General features: G+C 42.6%; 1 long non-coding RNA gene across 8 annotated transcripts in view; it reads left to right on the top strand.

Moving 5' to 3' along the window:
• LOC138107556 (uncharacterized) overlaps window positions 1–20,407 on the top strand; it is a 247,214-nt gene that overhangs the window by 112,635 nt on the left and 114,172 nt on the right. For 6 of the 8 annotated variants that reach the window (XR_011149605.1, XR_011149608.1, XR_011149606.1 and 3 more), the window contains 2 exons: window positions 8,900–8,990; window positions 10,790–10,895. This is a non-coding gene — a long non-coding RNA (uncharacterized lncRNA). The remainder of the gene's footprint in view (window positions 1–8,899; window positions 8,991–10,789; window positions 10,896–20,407) is intronic. The other 2 variants (XR_011149603.1, XR_011149604.1) reach the window with 1 other exon arrangement.

Genomic DNA, 20,407 nt, shown 5'->3' with positions numbered 1-20,407 from the left:
AGCAGGAAATCAATGGGGCGTGGGGATATCCCTGCCACTGCTCGCCGCCGCTAATAGCTGTGGTGGTGTAGGAGTCCCTGTGGCATTTCCACATTACCTGGAGATTTCCCAAGGCAGGAGAAATCCTAAGGATAATTAAGCCTCTTTTATTTAGGGCTGAGCTGAGCCATCAAAGTGGCATAAAGCAACCTAAATGGACCAGAGGATCTGGCACCTTATGTGAAAACTAATCATTTTCTGAGGTGGTCTGATAATTTCTGAGGAGGATATAAAATAATTCACACCCACATGTAGCTTTTAATGAGTAGAAAGGCCTCTTTGCTGCATGTTCTGGAATTGTACTTTTTTTTTTTTTTTGAAAAAAAACCTCATACCCCAAACCAATGATGTTTGCATGCAACAAAGTGAGAGGGAGATTGTGGCAGGAGCAGGAGCTTGGGGCAGTGTCTTTGTTGCTGTTTTCATCAGGGTTAAGGGCTCAGTGACCATTTGGAAACCTTTTATGGGCAAACTGGCTAGCAGCCAGTACTGCAAATTTGCACTCCTGACTTTTTGATTAGTCAGTAGTCCATCAACAGCAGTAGAAACCTGAGAAACATTTGCAGCTAACCACGTGAAAAGCAGGTGTAATAAATCAGGTTGTTCAGGTTTAGTCCCAACTGGGAAATGTGTGGATGGAGGTAGAAATCATTCCCTACTCCTCTCATGGCGTAGCAGAATACCTGCTGCCTTGCCCCAGCCCCTCTTTCCAGCAAGATTTCAGCCTATAACAGTGATTGCATTCCCATTGGGAAATCGCAGATTTCCAACGATTTCTTTTAAGATCTACAGTGAAATTGCGTGAATGACAACCATCCATCCATCTCATTGCAGGATCAGGACCACAGCACGGACTTTTTAAGCTTAAGGAGTGAGCCCTTAATTGCTCTGACTGTGCTAAGTGGAAGGAGCTTTCTCTGTGCCAGTGCCCCGGTGGCAGCAGAGGCATCTTTTCTATTTATTTGTGTCTGTCCCCTGGGAACCTGGAGTGTGTGTCTGTGTGTGGGGAGGGGGGGACCTGAGCTCTGCTCCTTGGCTCCTGCCATGTCTGTGCCCAGGCTTTTCCCGGGAGCAAATCAGCAGAGCTGGTGACAGCAGAAGCCGTGAAAAGACTGTGGCAGATGTGAGCCTGCTCTCTAATACTTTATGAATACTGAATCTGCTTTTTTTTCAGGGGGAGGGTGGCTCTCTGTCTGTGTTGTTGCTCGTTATCTATCAAATGTAGCATATACACAACACTGGAATGAGGTGTTGTTAATAAAAGTAGCAAAGTTGCATCCTGGAGATATATTCTGTCAGGGGAGATACAAGAGAGGACAAGAAAGTGGGGTGGAAGTGTTGGTGTCATCAAGACAGATCCATGTTGCAGACCGTGGAAGAGCTTCAGGAGCATGTTTTAATGATATTTTTCTTTTTTTTTTTTTTTCTTTTTTTTTTTTTTCCTTTTGGATGGACTACTGAACCAAAATGGTCTGGTAATTGTGGGCTAGAATTTTATAACGGCTGCACAAGAATTCTCTGTCTCCCAAGTTATGGCATTTTAGGATTAAGCAAAACCTCCCAGTGTCCCTCAAGATGAATACATGAGTTGTAATCTCAGGAAAAATTCAGGGGATGTGTCTTCCAGTCTCAGGAAATGGCAATTTACAGTCTTGGGAGAAGAAGGGTGGATGGGACAGGTTTCTTAGAGGGGACACATGGCACTGACTGCTCCTCCCCATCAAGTGACATCCAGCCTGAATGTCAGAGCCACACAATAACTTAGTACTGCCATTGCCTTGGCTCTAGTTGAACAGAAACGTTCAGGCTCTAGCCCAGCAGTTCAATTGCTTTTCTAGGTATTAAAATAACAAAAGAAAAAGGAACTACTGAAATAGGCAGAAGAATGCAGAGCTCTTCAACACCCTAAGCATCAGGCAGGCAGCAAGAGCAGGCACATGCAAGGATGGTTTGTGTGCTTGGTGCTGTGAGTTGTCAGTGGTGGATATTTGACAAAAAACCCCTTTTTATACCAGTTTTAAGAAAAAATTAGTAATAACTAAGCAAACTGCTGAAACCAACTGAGCTGAACAAGGGAATAACAGCAAAACAAAAAGCCCAGTGTGTGTCTGTTGCCTGGGGCAAGCTACAGCTGATGGATAAAGTGACAGACGAATCCTTCCCTCATTTCCATTTTAATCTCTGTCTACTAATTGTCATCAATATCATCAGGGTCACTAGACCACTAGTGCGAGACTACAGCCTTCCACAGGAACCGCAGCTTTATGTCTGCCTGGCCCCCAGGGCTTTGCCCCTTTGCTAACCCAGGCTGTACTGGGGATGCCTCCTCGGAGAGGGAGGAAGGGCCCTTGGAGGTGAGGTGAGGTGGGTGATGTTTCCCAGCGTGACACGGAAGAGGATACTCCTAGTGTCCGGCATCAAAATACAGGACAATTGCAGCCCTGTTTGAAATGAAAATTATTTATACTCCCTTTATGACCAGGCCAGGATTTGAAAAAAGGGCAGCTGGGAATCCAGCTCCCATTGGAAGAAAGGGCTCATTCCGACTCTTAAATCAATGACTGTGCGATGAAAGCACACTTTGGATCAGACCCAAGGAGGACAGAGTGAAAGCTTTTTGTAGATTCTCTGCCTGGTGCTGTCTCTTCCCTTCCTTACTCTGGCATGTGTAACACCTGTGACGTGCCACACAAGTACTCAAGGGGGTCTCTGCTGGTGACCAATCAGGCAGTCCCTTGGAATTTTGTTCCATCACCCCCCTGCCCAGGAAAGGTGCCACACAGAGTTGTAAAGGTAATGTTTAACCCAGGGGCTCCAAGCCAAATCCTGGCCTCTGCGCACAGCTTGAGCACAAATTGTGCCCATGGCAACTACGCAGCAACTTGCTAGGTTGGAAACCTCCCATCCCCACTTGGAGGCAGCCATGTGGTCCTCTGCTTCTGCTGCTAAAAAGTAATAGATTTTTGGCATTTACTCTGTATCTTTATCCTGCACCCAATCCTTCCTGCTTTACAGGCATAGTGTGTTCAGGTGATTGGGACAAGGCTCTGAGTTGGGTCTGTTGGAAATACTCCCTCATAACAATTTTCAACCCTTGTTTTTTTGGACCCTGTGGATTCTCCTTCTCTTACTAACTCACTCTATTCACTTCCTCTACTCCCGTTCTTCTGTGTTGCCCTCCCAAAGTCTCAACATCCCTTTGGTGCTACCATCTTCATCTCTTCTCCAAATCTCCCTCATCTCTCCTGAGTTACACTTTTCCTTAGACTTCCCAAATACTTTCTCTGTAATCATTCCTTCTTATTCCTTCTCCCACCTGGTAACCATTTCTTGAGCAGGACACATGAGGATAAAAAAATGCACTTTTCTTAGTTCTGCTGTTGATTTGGGATCAAAGGAGTTCACAGTAGCTGCAGTCAAATTCTCTGTTCATGCAGCTGTAGCTGGTGACAAGGATTCTGCAGGCTCTGAAGCACACCCAACCTTTCACTTGAGATTGTGACCCTGTTTTGGGATGCTGTATGGTTTTGAGGTTCCACATTTGAAGGGTGGTGCCTCTGTTGCCTGAGATATGGTGGTGGTAATCCTGGAGAGGTTTGGCTTGGCCTTAAGGTGGTCCTCTTTGGCTTGCTACTCTGTTGCCTGTGCTTCCTAGGGAATTAGGAAGGGACTATTGCAATAATAATAATGTGTGTGTGTGTGTGTGTCCCTGTGGCTATGTGGGATTTTACCACTCTGGCATGCTGCAAATCTGCAAGGAATGGCTGATACCACCTTGTCGTTTGCGTCCTCCTGAGCGATTCGCCACCAGTGCTGTGACCGGGACAGGGTGAGGCACACGGGCAACAAAAATATTGCTACATGAAACTGCCTGCTGCAAATCTTCCCAGAGGAAGATTTGGCATCCCCCTGCTCCTGCGATGAAAATCTTCAGAGGCCCATGCCCTGGAAGCTGCAGTCCCCGTGGCTGCAACTCCAGATCTTTGGAGCTTATTGGTAACATATTTGCAAAGCTGCCCCGCTGTGATCACTGATCTCTGCCAGCTTAAATTTGGGAAAATGCTTTACACAGCCGTTCCTTTCCCCTCCTTCAACCCCTGCAGGTCTATATACAAGGAAAGAAAGATTTAGTGTTTGAGCATAAGCACTGGTCAGCCAATCTGCAGCGTATCTTCTTGAAAACCCAAAACAGGTGCTCTTGGGCCATCAAAGTCTTGAAGCAGTTAAACTTCCTTTCACCTCTGTTGCAGTTCCTTTAAAAGAAATAGAGAGATCTTCAAAAGGTGGAAGGGTGGCAGGCCAGAAACGTAAAGCGTGTGCAATCACTCAGATACAAGTGGCACCACTAAAAATTGCCTTCATATATCAGCTTATGGTTTACACACTGTGGCAGAAAGGACACTAAAAGGTCAGCAGAAAAAAAATATATATGTCAAGCCTGGAGCTGTGACTCCAAAGGTGTGGAAAGACATGATCTGAGAAGGGTTCTAGAGGGACTGGATAAGTGCTTGATATGGCAGGATTTTTTATTTTATTTTATTTTATTTTTTGCAAGGGAGCTGCTTGCAAACGTCAGCACAGAAGCCAAGGTATATACTCGCAGTAACCTCTTGCTACGACCCCTGGTGACAAGACGGATAGTTCCATTCATCTGTGGGTGAACAGCACAGGCTCTCTGCATTTTTTACTTGAAGCCCTGGATGAATTTGTTTGCGGAGGGGAATGTCACCGTTGTGAATGCTCTGATCACTCATGTGCCCATAGTGAAGTCAGTGGTAGGGAAGAGGGGAGGGGAAGGAGGGGGGCAGAGCAAGGAGGAAAGCAAGCTTCTCTCTGGGGGTCTGGGGGATGCCAGCTTATATCCAGCAAAACATCTCCGACCAAACATTAATGGAGGATGTGACTTCGAAACAGAGGGATCAGCAAATATGCTGTAAATTAATAATGTGCCCTTTTAGTAGCAATTGCTTTATGAAAATCGGTAGGGCTTTTTTCCCCCCCTCCTTGTACGAATAGCTCTGAAATAAGTGGGTCTCACTGGAGTTTTGTTTAAGACTGACCCCTTACTTTATTAACCGTGTAACATTTTAAGGTTGTTTTTTCCTCTCTGTCTCTTCCAGCAAGTCTCTATTGATCACTGTTTACAGTTATAATCCCTTTCAAATTTATCATCCATGACTAACACCACACGTATTGATTGGTGCTGACGGATGTCCCTGTATGGTGTATACCCACAGTGATTCTGGCTAGTGAAGTACAGTAGATATATTTTTTTCCTCTCCTTCATTTGCTTTTTATAGCTTTCTGCTCCCTCCCTTTTGTTCTCAGTCTGACTAACCTATTTCACACAAACACTGTGGGATTACCATGTCTAAATTTAGGACAATTTCTTTATTCTTGATGAGGTCTTTGGAACAGGAAGGAAAAGAATGGGCAGTGGTGGGGTTTGGGTTTTGTTGTTGTTTTTTCCCTCAACTGGGGAGCTACTGGAAGGAGACAGGCCCTATAGGAGATCAGATTTATGAGGGACATCCACACGTCTTAACCTAAAGCCTAAAGTAACAAAGATGTAAGGGCTAGTTTTTTTAGGGACAAATTAGATGTCACTGGTGACTAAGGACAAGGTGTCCGAAATCTGGACTATAAATGGAGTCATTTGTCAACAATGCATTTTTGCTTGCCTGCTGCAACATTTCCTCCATCTCTTGTTGGCCAGAAGTAGAGCTTAAGGTTAATCTCTTCTCTGAGCCACCTCAATTTAACTTGAATTTACAAACCTAAACCCAAATAACTAAACCAACCAAAAGCCCCCGGCCCCAAATGCCCTCAAGGATTTTGCTACAGTAGCACCATAAAATTTCTGTCACTTAAGCTGTTGTTTTGTTCTTGTTCTTGTTAACCCAAAGCCTTTCAAAGGCTGGGTTCCTTCCAGATTTGAATAATCCATTTGTAACTTTTTTTTTTTTTGTGTGCTTTATGCAATGGTTTAAATACATGTTCTTGTACATGCTTTTTATTTGGGGGTAATAAGGCAGCAAGTATAAGACAGAGTTGTTAAACCTCAGTAAAACCATTTTTTAGTAATAATTTGGCATTTATTTAATATACAACCACCGTCTTATTAAATCTCTTTAGATTTAATAGGATAGTTTGTTGTATTATAGCATTACTACTACAATGCTGTAGTTATGGTTGAAAAGGCATTTTCATTATAAACTCCTGTTTGCAGGTGCTTATAACTTTCTGAAGTACAGCACCTCTTTTATTTGAATGTGAAATAATTCACTGCACCTCTCAGTTTTTTTCATTCATTTCCATCTCCTTCTCAGAAACAAGGACGTTTAGATGTCAAAAATAAAAACAAAGAAAACCAGCAGTTACTGAGGAGCAACATTAGAGCTGAGAATTAAAATTCACCAAAGTAAGAGCTCAGAGTTAGAGCTTAGGAAACTCTGGACCTTGATTAAGTTGCTGTGCCCATGTCTGGTAAAGCATAAATTTGGTAATTTGCTCAGTCATGTGCAGTGCCATTAAAAAAAAAAATTCTCTTCTGTGTGTGTGTTTCTCCTTCACCTTGAAGGCAAACAGGTTTGTCTGGTGAGGTGCTCAGGACTGGACCAGGGGTCAGTGTACTTACTGATGAACTGGGTTAATGACCAGGTTTTATGATGAGCAAACAGGACCTGCCCTCAGCAGGGCTGTCTCCAGGAAATGGGCACTTTTCTGTGCCCTGTCCTGGCCATGCCTCTCTGAAAGGGTGGGCACACACAGTGGTGACATCCACAGTGGCTACCCGGCTTTGCTCTGCTGTCACTGTAGTTGACCCTTACAGCATTACTCAGCTTTAGTAAATGTAATATTTAATTGCTTTCTGGGCTGGGAACCACTTGTAAACAAACCATAGCCTCAATGGAGACTTTATGGTTAAATAAATAAACGCTGACAAAGAAAGACTGGGGACACAAAAAACCCAAACAGGAGCACAGCACTAAACTGCCCCATAAAACCTGTGTAAAGAGACTGTTTCATGGTGTCACAGCAGCAGACTTTTTGCTTTTCCACAGGCTGAGTTTGCACGTGGCATTATTTTCCTTTATTTCAGTCCTGGCCCAGAAACTCCTGCTGGAGTGGCACTGAGCAGAGGGTTGGTCGGTTTGTTTGTTTTTTTAATTGTTACCAGGCTTAGACAAATTTCTCTTTTAGTGGTGGGAAGATCAGAGCAGGGAGAGGGACATGTGCCACTGTTACGAAGGGTGCAGCCTGTTCTTGCTGCTGTAGAACTGGAGCTGAGCAGAAAGCAGAAAGCTATTCTTTTAAAGCCCAGAATTTTGGTAAATCTCTTCTAGCTCTGTGCAGCAATACGATCCTTTTGCTTAGGTGTAAACATCAAGTCTTTCCTGAGAATGCAAGTAGAGATAGGTGTGAATTCATCAAGACAGAGTTGTTGTCTCCTGCTCTGGTATAATCCATTGTGGGTTTTGGAATACTAATAGTTTCCTCAAATAAACATCCTCAATGCCAATCAAAATAAAAGGGTTTGTAGCTCCAAGCCTTCTGCCCTGAAAGTCCTCACTGCAGCCACGGCAAGGCTGAAAATGAAAGTTGTTTTCTAGGAAAAAACAGATAAATTAGGCAAACTTTTGTGGCAGGATCGAATTTTCTACGGTTTATTCTCCCCATGAAGTTTTGCACTGTTGAAAAAACTCACGCAAAGTCCTTTTAATGTTCCTCAAGTGTGCGTGCCTTTGTCCAAAAGAGAGGAAATGCAATTATTTAAAAGTAGCAGCTACAAATAAATTTATTAAATGTAAGATCATCATATAGACAGCTCTGAGCAGCTCCTGAATTTCCAGACAACTTGTACTGCATTATGACTGCTTCAGCCTACTCTGTTGGGGTTTTTCTGCTGTACAGGTAGGCTTGACCTCTCTTTGCGAGTTTTAATTTTCCTGCTGTTTTTCAGTAGCTCTGTGGTCATGTTGCTAGCAAAGGAGCACTTTAAATGGATTAATGAGTGTCACGAGGAAATAGGAAACTGTCTCCTTGATTTTTTTTTTTTTGAACTGTTTTAGTAATAACAAGTATTTTAAAAATATTGAAGATTTAAGAACTGGGAAATTTCTATTTTTTTTTTCTTTTTGTTAGGATCATTTAAAAATACCCACAGGTTCATTTTTGTGTAGTGCCACACGACTTGGCATGCTTCAGATTGTAGTTAGTCACTTTTTGGTAGAATTCTCTTGTGGAAAAATGTGTGCATGCCATTTTAAAATCATATTCAAACATATGGAAAATCCTTTGTGCTTGCAAAATGTGGAAATCTGGTCAGAAATGGGCTAGCTTTATCTTAAATCCAGTCAATTTTGTTGAAAATATAACTGGAGCAGAGCTTGGTTTTTGGAGAGAGAAATTCATCTAGAAAGGTGACATTTCCTGGCTGGGCAGACCTGTTTTGAAATTTGAAATAAAAAGCAAAAGAAAGAGGTGAAGTGAAACACCTCTCTTGGATTTGCTTTTCTGATAATGAAGTCAACCCTGGACTTTTTATGGGTCTGGATTGTCCTGTCACTGAGCCCAGAAATCTCCCAGGATTTTGGACCAATTCCAGCCAAGGGAGGTTCTGGAAATACAGATATTAAACTGCACATCACTGGGGATAGTGCAAATGTTGATTGGGAAAAGTCTGTGGAAACTTCCTTGGAAGGAGGAATGATTGTCAAATAATTTGACATCTTAAAGTCACTTGATTAAACTGGAGCGTCAAGAGGAAAAAGAATTCTTCTCCATATTAAAAAAAAAAAAAATCATAATAACTCATATTTTTCTATCTTCTAATGGTAAAACATTTTGGTTATTTCAGATACCAGCCTGTTCAGCTCATTGGTTCTCCACGTGGTCAGAAGGTTGTCATGACCTCTATGCAGCTCAGCCTTGGATGGAACTTCTTACAGGTCCTTATTTTTTTGCTCTCTGGGGAAATGCATTTTCACATATTTGTTGCATGCATTTTTTCACTTCTTTTCTTCCTTTTTTTTTTGTCTTTTCTATTTTTTCTAACCTCAGAGGTAGCAATCCTACTGCTATTAGCAAGATGTCTATTACAGTGTCATTAAAAAAGCTATAGTCAGAGCATGGAATGACTCACATCATGGAGGAGTTAATAATTCACTGTAATAAAAGTATAAAGTTTTATGATAAACCACTCTCAGGGGAGTTAAATATAATCCTTAGCGGGTCACACACTGACTACAAAGCTTACATTTGTAATGGTAATTTGAATTTACTACATCGCCTTTAGTTTTTAAGCGTTTGTATGTCATTAGACCTTATAAATTGATTTATATATTCAACTCCAGTATAATTCTACATAAAGGTACAATAAATTTTATGGATTATAGATATGGCATCTAAAACAGTTTAGAAAAATAATTTTATTAAATTCACTTAAACGGCGGTGATGAACAGCGACGAGGATGCCAGCCTGGCTCAACTTCTGAGAACTGCACGAGGCGGGCAGGGAGCTGCCAGTGGTGGTGGGGACAAAGGGAGGGGACAGGGCCATAACTAGTCACCCAGCTTCTCATTAAGGACTTCAGCAGTGACACCAGGTGCTAATATTTCACACAACCACAGTTGTCACTGAGAAGGACCCCTGTGCTGCTCCAAAACTCGTTCTCCTACTGTGACATGTGGGGTCCCCATGGCCAGTGCCACCCCTAATGCTCCATTGGTGACATTGCTGGTAAAGGTACAAGATCACCTGCAGGAAAGGATTGTGTTTGTACCACAAACAAGTCACTTCTTTCTAAGATCAGGCTGCTGTGGTGCACTTCAGGTTGGCTTCAGCAGGATGTCTTTCCTGAGCACTTTGCCTCCTCTGCACTCTTTATCAGAAATAGCTTGTGAACAATGGAAAGATCTTTTCTTTCTTCCCCCCTGCTTGGATTCAGCAAATATATTCATAAGAGGAGCCATTAAAAATGTTCATCTTGAGCATTCTTTACTGATGTAATTTCAGCAGAACTGACTGTGAGGAAGTCACTGTTGGTATTTTGCCCCTGACATGGCAGATCCTGCTCAGAACCCTCATCCTGTGAAAACTTCTGTTTGCATTCCCAAGCATGTGGAGCAGTCCCTGAGAGCAGAGCAGGACACAGCTCAGAAACACTTGATAAACTTCACTGTCTGTTTCTTAAGTGGTTTTAAATAATCAGCCTCCTTTTTAATGCTGCTCTTCCTAAAGTCGGTGTAATTTCAGTGCTGATCTTCAAACCCCTTTGTCTAATCCACTGTGTAATCTTTCCCATAACAAACCAAAAAAGATCCTTGTACTCCCTGGTGGGCAGTTATCAGTGTATTCCCCATCGCCCTCACACATCAGCAAAGCTTTATCCCATCATCAGTTTGATTTTGAAAGCATTGAGGTAAATCTCAGGTGGCATCCTGCACTCAGTGGGTGTGTCACTGATGAAATGACCCAGCCAGCTGGACAGGTTTATGTACAATTTACTGGAAATGTATTAAATGTGTCTCGGGAAATGATTCTTTAAAATGTTCTCACTGCCAGTGCAAGAAAGATTAAGACCTTGGCATGAAACAGGGAAAAAAATTAAATAATTTTCAGAAGCTTGATGTAAAATAATGATACTAAATGTAACTTAAAGTCACCAAAGGATGAGCATCTAGGCTGAATTCCTACTCCTCCCTTGAGTAATTCCCATAATAATTCAAGGGTCTCTGAAACTTGCAGGCTGAATTTGAGCCCTGGCACACGCACAGTGAGTCCTGCTTAAATCCCTCTCAGCCGGTTTGCTCAGACAAATGCAGGATTACATCGGCAAAACCAGGACTTGCAGGTGGGCAAGCTCTTTGGAAAAGAAACACTGTTGTTTTCATGTAATTATTTTTGATATTCCAATTCCTCTTCTTATATTCATAATATTGTGAGGGCAGCACTTAGGCTGCCTCCCAGATCTTGTTTGTGCTTGAATTTCCTAAGCCACTCAAGAGGACTTTACAATCTCCTTGCTTAACATGTGGTTAGCTTTAGACGTCAGTGCATACAGACTTTTTTTTTATTATCATTTGTGCCTTTTGTATCCACCTGTACTTCACTGTGACTGCCTTGTTTGGTTGCATGGAGCACCAAAGGAGAGCATGGCTGGAGTTTTCTGTGGCATGAGGGGGGTAGCAAGGGGGCTGGCCTGGCTTTTGGAGTGCCTCCAGGGCTGTTGGCATAGAGAAAAGTGATCAGAATAAATGCAAAAAGTGGATATGATTCCTCTCTGCCCCCAAACACTGGACTTGCAATGGGTGGGAAGTGGCAAGGGGTGCCACAGGCTGCCCAAGATGCCAAGGGGATGGCAGCCAAGGGGCTTGGAGCACCTTCCAGTTTCAGCATCTAAAATGATGCTGGGATAAACTGCTTTCTGCAGTATCCTTGAACATTTGCTCTCCGCAGCAAATAAAGGCTTTAAGTCCTTCCTCCTCTTCCAAATACACAATTTAGAAATAAAAGGTAATAACTGACGATACACAAACACTGAAATTTCCATTCTTCACAGATTAAATGATCCTTGCTGCAGATCATGAAAAGAGCCATTAGTGAGAGAGAGAGGGGGGTGGGGGGACACTTTGTGTAGAAACAAGCAGTATATTCTGTGCTTTAATAAGAGGGAAGCTGATGGAGAACTGCAGCATTTAAAATCACAGTGAACACAGCAGGCTGATTTTTGCCAGAGCAGGATGAGTGCAGGGGAATAGAGGTGGGAGAGACGAGGAGCAGAGCTGGCAGTGACCAGGTGCCCTCCTTAGAGTTTCACAAGTTTGTAATTTCAGAGGGTTTTTTTTTTTTTTTAAGAGCATTTTAGCCCTCCCAGACACGTTCTTGGGCTTCCTCTTCTCATCAATTCAAGCGCATTTTGAAGAAAATATTTCAGCTCCTATTCAAGTCAATAGTGATTGTTGTTTAGTATTGGATTATATAAAGCTATTTCATAGGGTAATGGAATTAAAAAGAGTAGTTAGGAGGTCTTTACAGCAGGCAAAGAGTTAATGGCTTCAAGTTGAGAGAGAATAATTACTGCCTGGACTGATTTACTGTTTTATTTCTATGATGTTTGAAAATCTAATAAATCATTTTACTTTTATCTTGATAGATAATACTTTCATTAGGAAAATTAGAGGGTTCATTATAATGTTTATCATGAGCTAGAAGGTTTTTTCCTTTTTTTTTGGTTTTAGGATTCCACAGTTCACTTTTGCCAGGTTTTCATTTTCTTTATCAAGTTTTCATTTTCTTTGTCATTCCTAAGTGAATGCAGCAGCAGAGCAGTGGGCTCGATCAGACCTGGGGCCTGCTTTGGAGGTGCCACCCACACTATTTACCTTGACTTCCTGGGGAGCTGTAGATGTTTTGGAAAGTCAGGCTGGAAGCTCTTTAGACTCTTAGATGCACAGATAGGGAGACTGGAGGGGATTGTAAAGATCCTTTACTCTCAGTCTCTGGAAAATTCAGATTAAAATACCCCTCCCCAGAGCAGGTGAGACCCCTTAATTCCCGCCAATGCGGTGCTGACCACTTGCTTGATAAACTCCACTTTGGCTTGAATGTGCAATTTTTTAACCTTTCCTCTTGTGCACAATGTTGGTTTTTGCTAAAAAACCCCGCAGTGATGGTGTGGGCTGGGGCTTGTGCTCACTCTTGGCCCAGCCTGGCTGTGGGTTAATAACCTCTTGGCTGCCATCTGGTTTGATGGTTTTCCATTAATATGGATTTATGGGGTGGGCACCAGGGCCAAAGGAGCTCCTCACCTGCAGCAGGGCAATGTAACACCCATTCCTGTTCCCTGCAGTAAAATCCTTCACTGCTACTTTGACTGCAGAGTTCCCCTACATCCAGCCACAAGGAATGTCACAAGGCACTGTCTGACTCCAGCGTAGTGTTTTGCAAGCCCATTTCAGTCCTCATTGCTAATTATGTTTGTTTGAAAATGCTTAAAGTGGTTGTAAAAAAACTCCAAAATACAAAAAAAAAAATGGTATCTTAATCTAGAAGATGCTTCCTTACCCATACAACATCTGTAAGCTCTACATACTCACTACTTAGGCTGATTGCTTCCACAATTAATGTGCTTTGGGTTTGTGATTCTGTAGTCATCCATTGCATTGCAAAATGCACAGCATATATTGAAAAGTGTCTATAATATGTTTTAAAAGGAATTCTTAACTAAGCTCTGACCTCGACACACTCTGAAGGTGAAGAGGATCAATCATAGATAAAAGGAGGGGAGCTCTCGGAGGACATGCGTACCTAAGAGTTTCTCTAGGTGCTGTTCTGGATCTGTATTTATTGGTATTTATCTTTGAAAGCTCAGACAAGTAGAGATGCTGTAATTGATTTTATTTGAAAGTGAGAGATGGGGTCAAATGGAAGCTTTTGGGTCTCCTGCTTTTACTTTTCTACCTGTACAGAACGAGGATTTTTACTAGAGGTGCTTAATGACATTCACATTTTTTTGGCCAAGCATGTGAATGGGAGCCTCCAGCAAAGCGAACTCCACCTCTCCTAGCTTCAGATGAGCTGGGAAAGATCCTCATCCTGCCACCTCATCCTTAATTGTTCTATATAGTAAGAAGAAATTAAAACTAAAGGCCCGATTCATAAAAAATGTGCTTTTTGTTTATGTGTCTGTGTATATAGGGGCTTTTCCTGCACTCCAGCTAAAAGTGCAAGAGGCACATTAGCTTCCAGTGCACCTTTTTGCAATTTATTCCTTCCCTCGTTTTTTCTGAGTCACAAATGACCTTTTCTCCTGGGTTTCTCTGCAAGTGAATGTGAGAGAATCCTAGAATATCCTGGGTTGGAAGGGACTCACAAGGTTCATCCAAGTCTGAGTAGATGGAGGTGTTTGGTGTAAACCTTCTAGACAAAAAGTAAATTTTAGACAAAATGTGAAAATGTCCAAATAAAAGCTAATGGCTGTGAGTCAGCAGTGCTGGCTTCTGTTAGCTGATTGATTTTTAGCAAGCTGCTGGCTTGCTAGACAGGTTGTGAAAGATCTTTGCTGGGTCTGCTGGGTGTGCAAAGCCTGCAATCTCCTTCTCTCTTTTTCTAAAAGAGGAAAAATAAAATAATATTAAATAGTTAATGCACAGAAGAAAAGGAGTAAAGGAGAATCATCTGTCAGATACTGAAGTTCATGCAAAGCCTAAATTTGATTTTTTTTCCTTACCATCTTTCCAGGTTCTTGTTTAATAACTGGATGCCTAAATGAATTGAAATATATGAATGCAATTCCTATAATTCTTTTTTTTTCCCTTTCTTGTTTTTGTTCCAAGTAATTTTCTTTGTGGAGGGTGTCTGGGTTTGGTGGTGGGAGGGGGTTGTGGTTTGTTTCTTATTTTTTGGTTGGTTGGTGGTTTTGGTTTTGTTGTTTGTCTTTTTTTTTTTAATTTTTTGGAGTTTGTTTTTGGTTGGGTGGTTGGTTGGTTTTGGGGTTTTTTCTGTTATTTATTTGGTCTGTAAAGACTTTTGGGATATAATTTATGTGAGTCCCAGCTGCAGAGGGCTGCACAGGACTGCACGGTGTAAAGCTGAATTGTGTTCATTCTGTTGTGAAATACCTGTAACTTTTAGAAAGATCCCCACTGCAAACGCCTCAGGGTCAGGTTTTGCTGGAGGTGCTTCCATCCAGTTTGGTTAAAATCATCAGGTTGTTTAAAAATACCCCAAGAAGTCTCCATTTCTTGTTGCTGCTATGCACTGTCTTGGGAGCCAGGCTGCTATGCTTTGTTTTTTGGTTATTCCCAAAATAATCCAGCTCAGGCATGGATCCTGGCTGCTTCCCATCTGCTCCATGGCAGTGGTAAGGCCATAGCCCTCGGTGGTGTTTGGCACCATTGGGAAGGTCTCCACTTGCGCCAAGAAAACAAGGGACCGTGTTTCCAGGTGCGGTGCCAGCCCGGCGCTAACCATACGGTGTTTTCTGCCGAGGGAAAAATTACCCTCTGGGGGAAGGAGAGGTGGCCTCCGGTCCACCTTCAGGATCGGAATCTGATAAACAGTTTCAAATGTCAGTGGCCTGTTGTTGGTAATTAAATCGTAATGACAGATCCGTGCTGATACTATCAAGGTGCTTTTGTCCCGGGAACCCTGCATTAAGAGGAGCCGCAACAGCAGTTTTGCTTGTTCCCTCTTCCTGCTGTTACAGTTAAATAGTTCATGGCCATCAGCTTCCCGAGCAGGAATGTCACTGCCCCCTGCGTGGGTTTCATGCACAACTGCCAGGAATGTGAGTGTGTCTTAAATATTTGAATGTTCAAATGTTTGTTAGTGCAACTAACCAGCATTCCTGGTCGCACACCCCATAGGCATATATCTGTTTGTGCCTCTTCACATCCAGACCTGGAGCCTTTAAAATATATCTGTTAACTTTTGGAGAAGGGAGGAAAGTGTCTACAGAAAAGGTAAAGTTCAAAATGAAGGCACTCCGTCAGAGAAATATCAATATGCAGCTGTCAGGAGAACTGACATTTTGAGTCACAAAAATACATTTTTGGTTTGGGGGGGTGGTTAACTTCTTCCATTATAAATTATTAAAACCACATGATCCATCATGGAGATAATAATAGCGGTCACCTTCTTAAAAACAACAGCAATTGCTTTACTCCCATATTGTTGTTTGTGCCCTGGAAAAAAAAAGAAGCAAAAATGAGAGTGTTTCAGATGTTTTGGTGAGTGAGTGCCTTCAAAGAAGTTTTGGAGCCCTTTTCCATCCTGTTCTGTAGAGGTCAGCAAGTTTGAGGAATTACAGGCACTAAGTGAAAATGAAAACATCAAGAGGCTTGCTGTCTATCACAAGTATCACTAAATCTTTTTGAACAACCCTGGGCAGTGAATTATGGAAGCATGGAATTGACTTACAGTTTATTTCTAGTAACAGTCAGTTACTATGTCAAATCTAAAACCATTCAGAAAAGCCTATAAAAATGTATGACAAACTAACCAGCAACCTCTAGATCTTTTTACATGTGTATGATTTTAGAGAACGTCTCACTAGCGCTTGTGGAAATGAACAGACAGGACATTTTCACGAGGCTGTATTTTTTTTTTTTTTTGCCCTTCTCGCTCGTGTTGTTTGGCATCAGAGAAAGCCTCTGGAGTAGCTTTGCTGGAGGAAGACAATATGGTGTGTGGGCAGGGGAATGGCACAGCTCTTGCTCCTGCCTCCCTTGGTGATGATCTTCCCCCCTACCAGTGAATGCTCTTCCTAGCAATCTCCCAAACCTTATTTCAAAGGGCCTTGTGAATGTTACCTGGGAACCTTGTAGCAAAGGTGTTGCACCAGCCATGGCTCACCCCAAGGTAAGAGAGGAGGAGAGGTCCTGTGGGATGGATGCTGGCTCAGTGAGGAGCTCACGGATGTGTTGCCCGCTTAAGGCTGTGGGGCTCTCCTGGTACCAGCAAGTTTGCTTCTGCTGTTGGCAGAGAGAAGAGCTAAAACTTTGGGTGTTCGTGTGACCATGTGGTTCTGTGGGGTAAGGGGAAGGGTTTCTCCTAGCTGCTTAAAATGCAAGTTTTTAAGACCACAGGGTGCTGCTTCTAAAAGCTGGCTGGGGTCAAGTTATTGTTGGGCAGCTCAGGGATCTGGGGAACAGAAGGTATTTCAAAACAGCTCCATTGTGTTCCCCCTGCAGTGAGTCCCCACTTCCTATTTCCCCCAGAGGACTCCTGGGAAGTGGCACTTCCCTAAATGTGCTGCCAGATCTGAAATGTGTGGTTGGCTGATGTTGTGGCTTTTCAGGAGAGGCCCTTCCAATAACGCTGGAAAATAGCCCCTTAACTGTCCTTGGGCAGGGTCGCAAATTTTAGGGTGGACAGGACAATTTGGACCTAATTCTCTAACTCTCAGAGATGGGAGTTTGGGGATGGCTTTGTAAAACTAGGTGAAAATAAATTAATTAAAAATATGAAGCAACTTAAGGCAATAGATAAGTCACTCTCTAGTCACTGTTGTGATGGGCAGACAGGTATCTACCAATTGGGTGGACCTATAAGGAGGGTATTTGGCTACTTATTTGTGAGGACTACCCTGAAGAGACCAAACAGGGAGCAGGTCTTTCACACCTGTGTTTTTTTTTGTTGGTTTTTTTTTTTGTTTTCTTTCTAAGTGGCAGACAGCATTAAAATGTTTAAACATTTGCCACTAGAAGAATGAATGCAAAACATCATGTGTCCGGATGGCCATTTTGCTTTCCTTGTGGTGCTTGGGCTGGGAAAGCATCCAAAACCGAGTTTGTCTTGCAAGAAATGATTTCAACATCAGTCCCCTGGCAATTGTATTTTAAAACTAACACAGCCTAATAAACTTTCACTCATGAAACCATCAAAGTTGTGTTTACTAGCAGAACACTCAGGTCAATAAAAATACTCCACACACTAGGATTTGGGCTTTTATTATTTTGCATTTATTGAGAAACAAATTGCAGAATAAAGTGGGGCCACGAGTAAAATACTACTATACATTCAAAATATAATACAAAATGTAATTAGGCAGCACACTGTTAAAAGTCAGGATCAAAATCTAACAATATGGTGTCACCAATTGTAAACTTGTAACTGTATAATACATAATTGTCAGCTGTTGAGAAAAGATCTCATTTTGATAACACATATTGAGATTGGAAGCTTGTTTGTTAATGACGGGTCTGAAAAATACTTATGACTCCAGGATGCTTGACAGCTCTAACTGCAACATTGTGCTGCACAGTCAAAGAACAGTGAGTTAGAAGGAATACAAACAAAAAATAAGACCTTTTTAGGGGCAATGAAACAGGCATGTTTATATTTAAGGAATGTATTAAAATCACAGCTATCCTGCTCTGATATTAGAATCAATCAATAGATTAACTTGTGATTAATTTCTATTAATTTCTATTTTATATGCACAATTTGGCTTTAAAAATGTGTTTTTTCAGGGTTGTTCATAAAATCCCCAGCTTCATCTCTATGCAGAGGGCTGAGGAGAGGGGTGCTCTGCTTCCCTGGATGTGGGCTAGAGCCAAAGCAGCTCTTCCGGCCCACCTTTGCTGGATCTCAACACAACCCAGCCATGAGTTGTTTTCTCTCTGGCTTACTCCTCTCCTTGTGTAAAACAGGAGTCTGGGATTTCAGGATGTCACCAGGTTTCCTTCAGGACTGTCCCCTCCTTTTTTACGGCACCACCATGCATGCACTCGGGACCTGCTGGCTGCTGGACACGGCTGCAGCCCCCAGCATTTCCTCGTGCTGGCTTTGACAGCTCTGTGTGCCTGCTGAAGTTGTGCATAAAGCCAATATTCAGCACAAAAGAGCAAAGCCGTATAAGTTGCACTAGCAAGTTGCTGCACACCTTTTATATCTGATCTGTGCTGCTTTTATTTTCTTGGTGAGAGATTAAGAAGATATTGTTAAGGTTGTTCTGGATGCCACAAAAACTCCAGGTAGCATTTTGCAGTGAATTTCAAAATTTTTTGAGTAGTGTTGTGCTGGTAAACTCAGAGTTGAACTCCCATGGCATATATTCTGTTCCCTCATTATCCCGTGTGCTCAGGAAGCTCTGCACAACCCGTAGCAACTTGTTTTCTCAGAGGGAGTGATTACATGTGGTAGAGTGGGTTTCTTTTGTGTGTGTGTGTGGCAGTCGTATAAAAGGCAGCCCCTGTTATTTTTCTGAGTATTTGTAGCAGCTGCAAAGGAAATGTCCGTGTTGCTCTATGTTTTAGAAATGAGGTGGAGAGTCTTGGCGCCTCTGGAGACTCTGCTAGCATTGCTGATGTCTTCAGGTGGCACCTGAAGACTGACTGAGCTTGCTGCTGTCCGAGGAAGAATGCAGGTAGAAGGCTTTCCTCCCATTCACTCTGCCCCCAAACCCAGAAGGAACAGTGATCAGTTTGGACTTTAGGAAGATAAAAGAAAATGCCCGGGTTTGCATTGCTATTATGCTTCCTGCTGCTGACAAAGACTGCATTTAGTGCTGGTGTCACAACAACCTGCCATGGTGGTTCTGGAAATGTGTTTCCAGGTCACCCTCAGAGCAATGGTTCTAAGTAAAGGCAGGGGAGGCTGAGTTTTGTGCTGTCTGGAAACAGACTGAAACTCCTTTGGTGCCTTCAGGATCACAGTGGCTCTCTGTGCCCACAGCAAAATCTGTGACCTCACCAAAACAACAGAGCATCTGGGCTCTTTCCCTCCTTTCTGCTTCCTCACTGAGTACCCTGCCCATTTCATTAGCAGACTTTTCATGGAAACTTTTGGAAAGGAGGCGTTGCACACTTTAATTGCACAGTTCAGACCGCCAGTTCTATTGCTTTCAACATCAAGCACTTTTTTTTCCTTGCTCTTTCTAGAGCAAACCTTGCTACAAGGCTGAGCTGCATACAGTCCTGACTGCTTTGCTTTCCTTCCTCAGTGCACGGTGTATTTATCCTGCAAATGTCCATTTTCTTCTACTTTCTCTCTGTTTTCTTTTAAAACACCCATTAGCCATTGATGAGTCGAGGCAATTGCCATAGAAATACTGTGTACCAAAGTCTGCTCAGGCTCAGTGCTTCTTCATTACTATGGCATAGCAATTTCCCAAATCCTGTTGGCTGCCAGAACCCTGAAAGAAGGAGCCTCTGCTCTAAGGAGGCTGAGGGGGGCAGTCCTGTTAGCTGGGGTTTGGCACTGCACAGGGGGCTGCACTCTGACGCCCTTAAGAGAGAGGTTTGGGAGCATCTTCTAAATTAGGGGGTCAGACTGGGGACCAGAGCCACCAAGGAGCAGCTGCCTGGACACTGCCTTCCCCTCCCCTCCGCCGCTCAGAGCTTTTGTCTTGGAGCCGTAGCTCCGCTCCGCTGCATCCGTGGGACGGCCGGGGACACTGAGGGCTTAATGGGGAGTTGTCAGAAATAATTGTGCTTCTACCTTTTTGTGCTGTCAGAGGGGAAGATGTTAAACTCTCTGTGAAAGCTGGATGTGAACAGGGATGGACAGTGGTCTTTGGACCATTACAACCTACTTCCTCTAATTTTTAAAATTTATATACTTTGTAATGCATTATTAATTTTCTTGTGAGTGATATGACTCTCAAAGCTATCAAGGGACTAATCTATTTTTTACATGGAGTAGAGAAGGATTCTAGGTTTGTACAAATAAAATACTCCCTGGAAGCAATACAGCTGAAATGATACCTGCAAACATCATGGCTTTACCTCTCTTCTGAGTAAACATCAGCTCTCTATAGAAAGTTAACACTTTAATTAGTCAGAATTTCAAATGACTGTGCATGTCTGCTATTAAGTGAAAGCATTTGTATCCTTTTTCATAAAAATTACTTTCGTTGTA

Source organism: Aphelocoma coerulescens, chromosome 3 (assembly GCF_041296385.1).
Source record: "Aphelocoma coerulescens isolate FSJ_1873_10779 chromosome 3, UR_Acoe_1.0, whole genome shotgun sequence".
NCBI classification, from domain to species: domain Eukaryota; kingdom Metazoa; phylum Chordata; class Aves; order Passeriformes; family Corvidae; genus Aphelocoma; species Aphelocoma coerulescens.
Note: the sequence above shows the minus strand (reverse complement) of the source record. Positions and strands in the feature narration are given on the sequence as shown.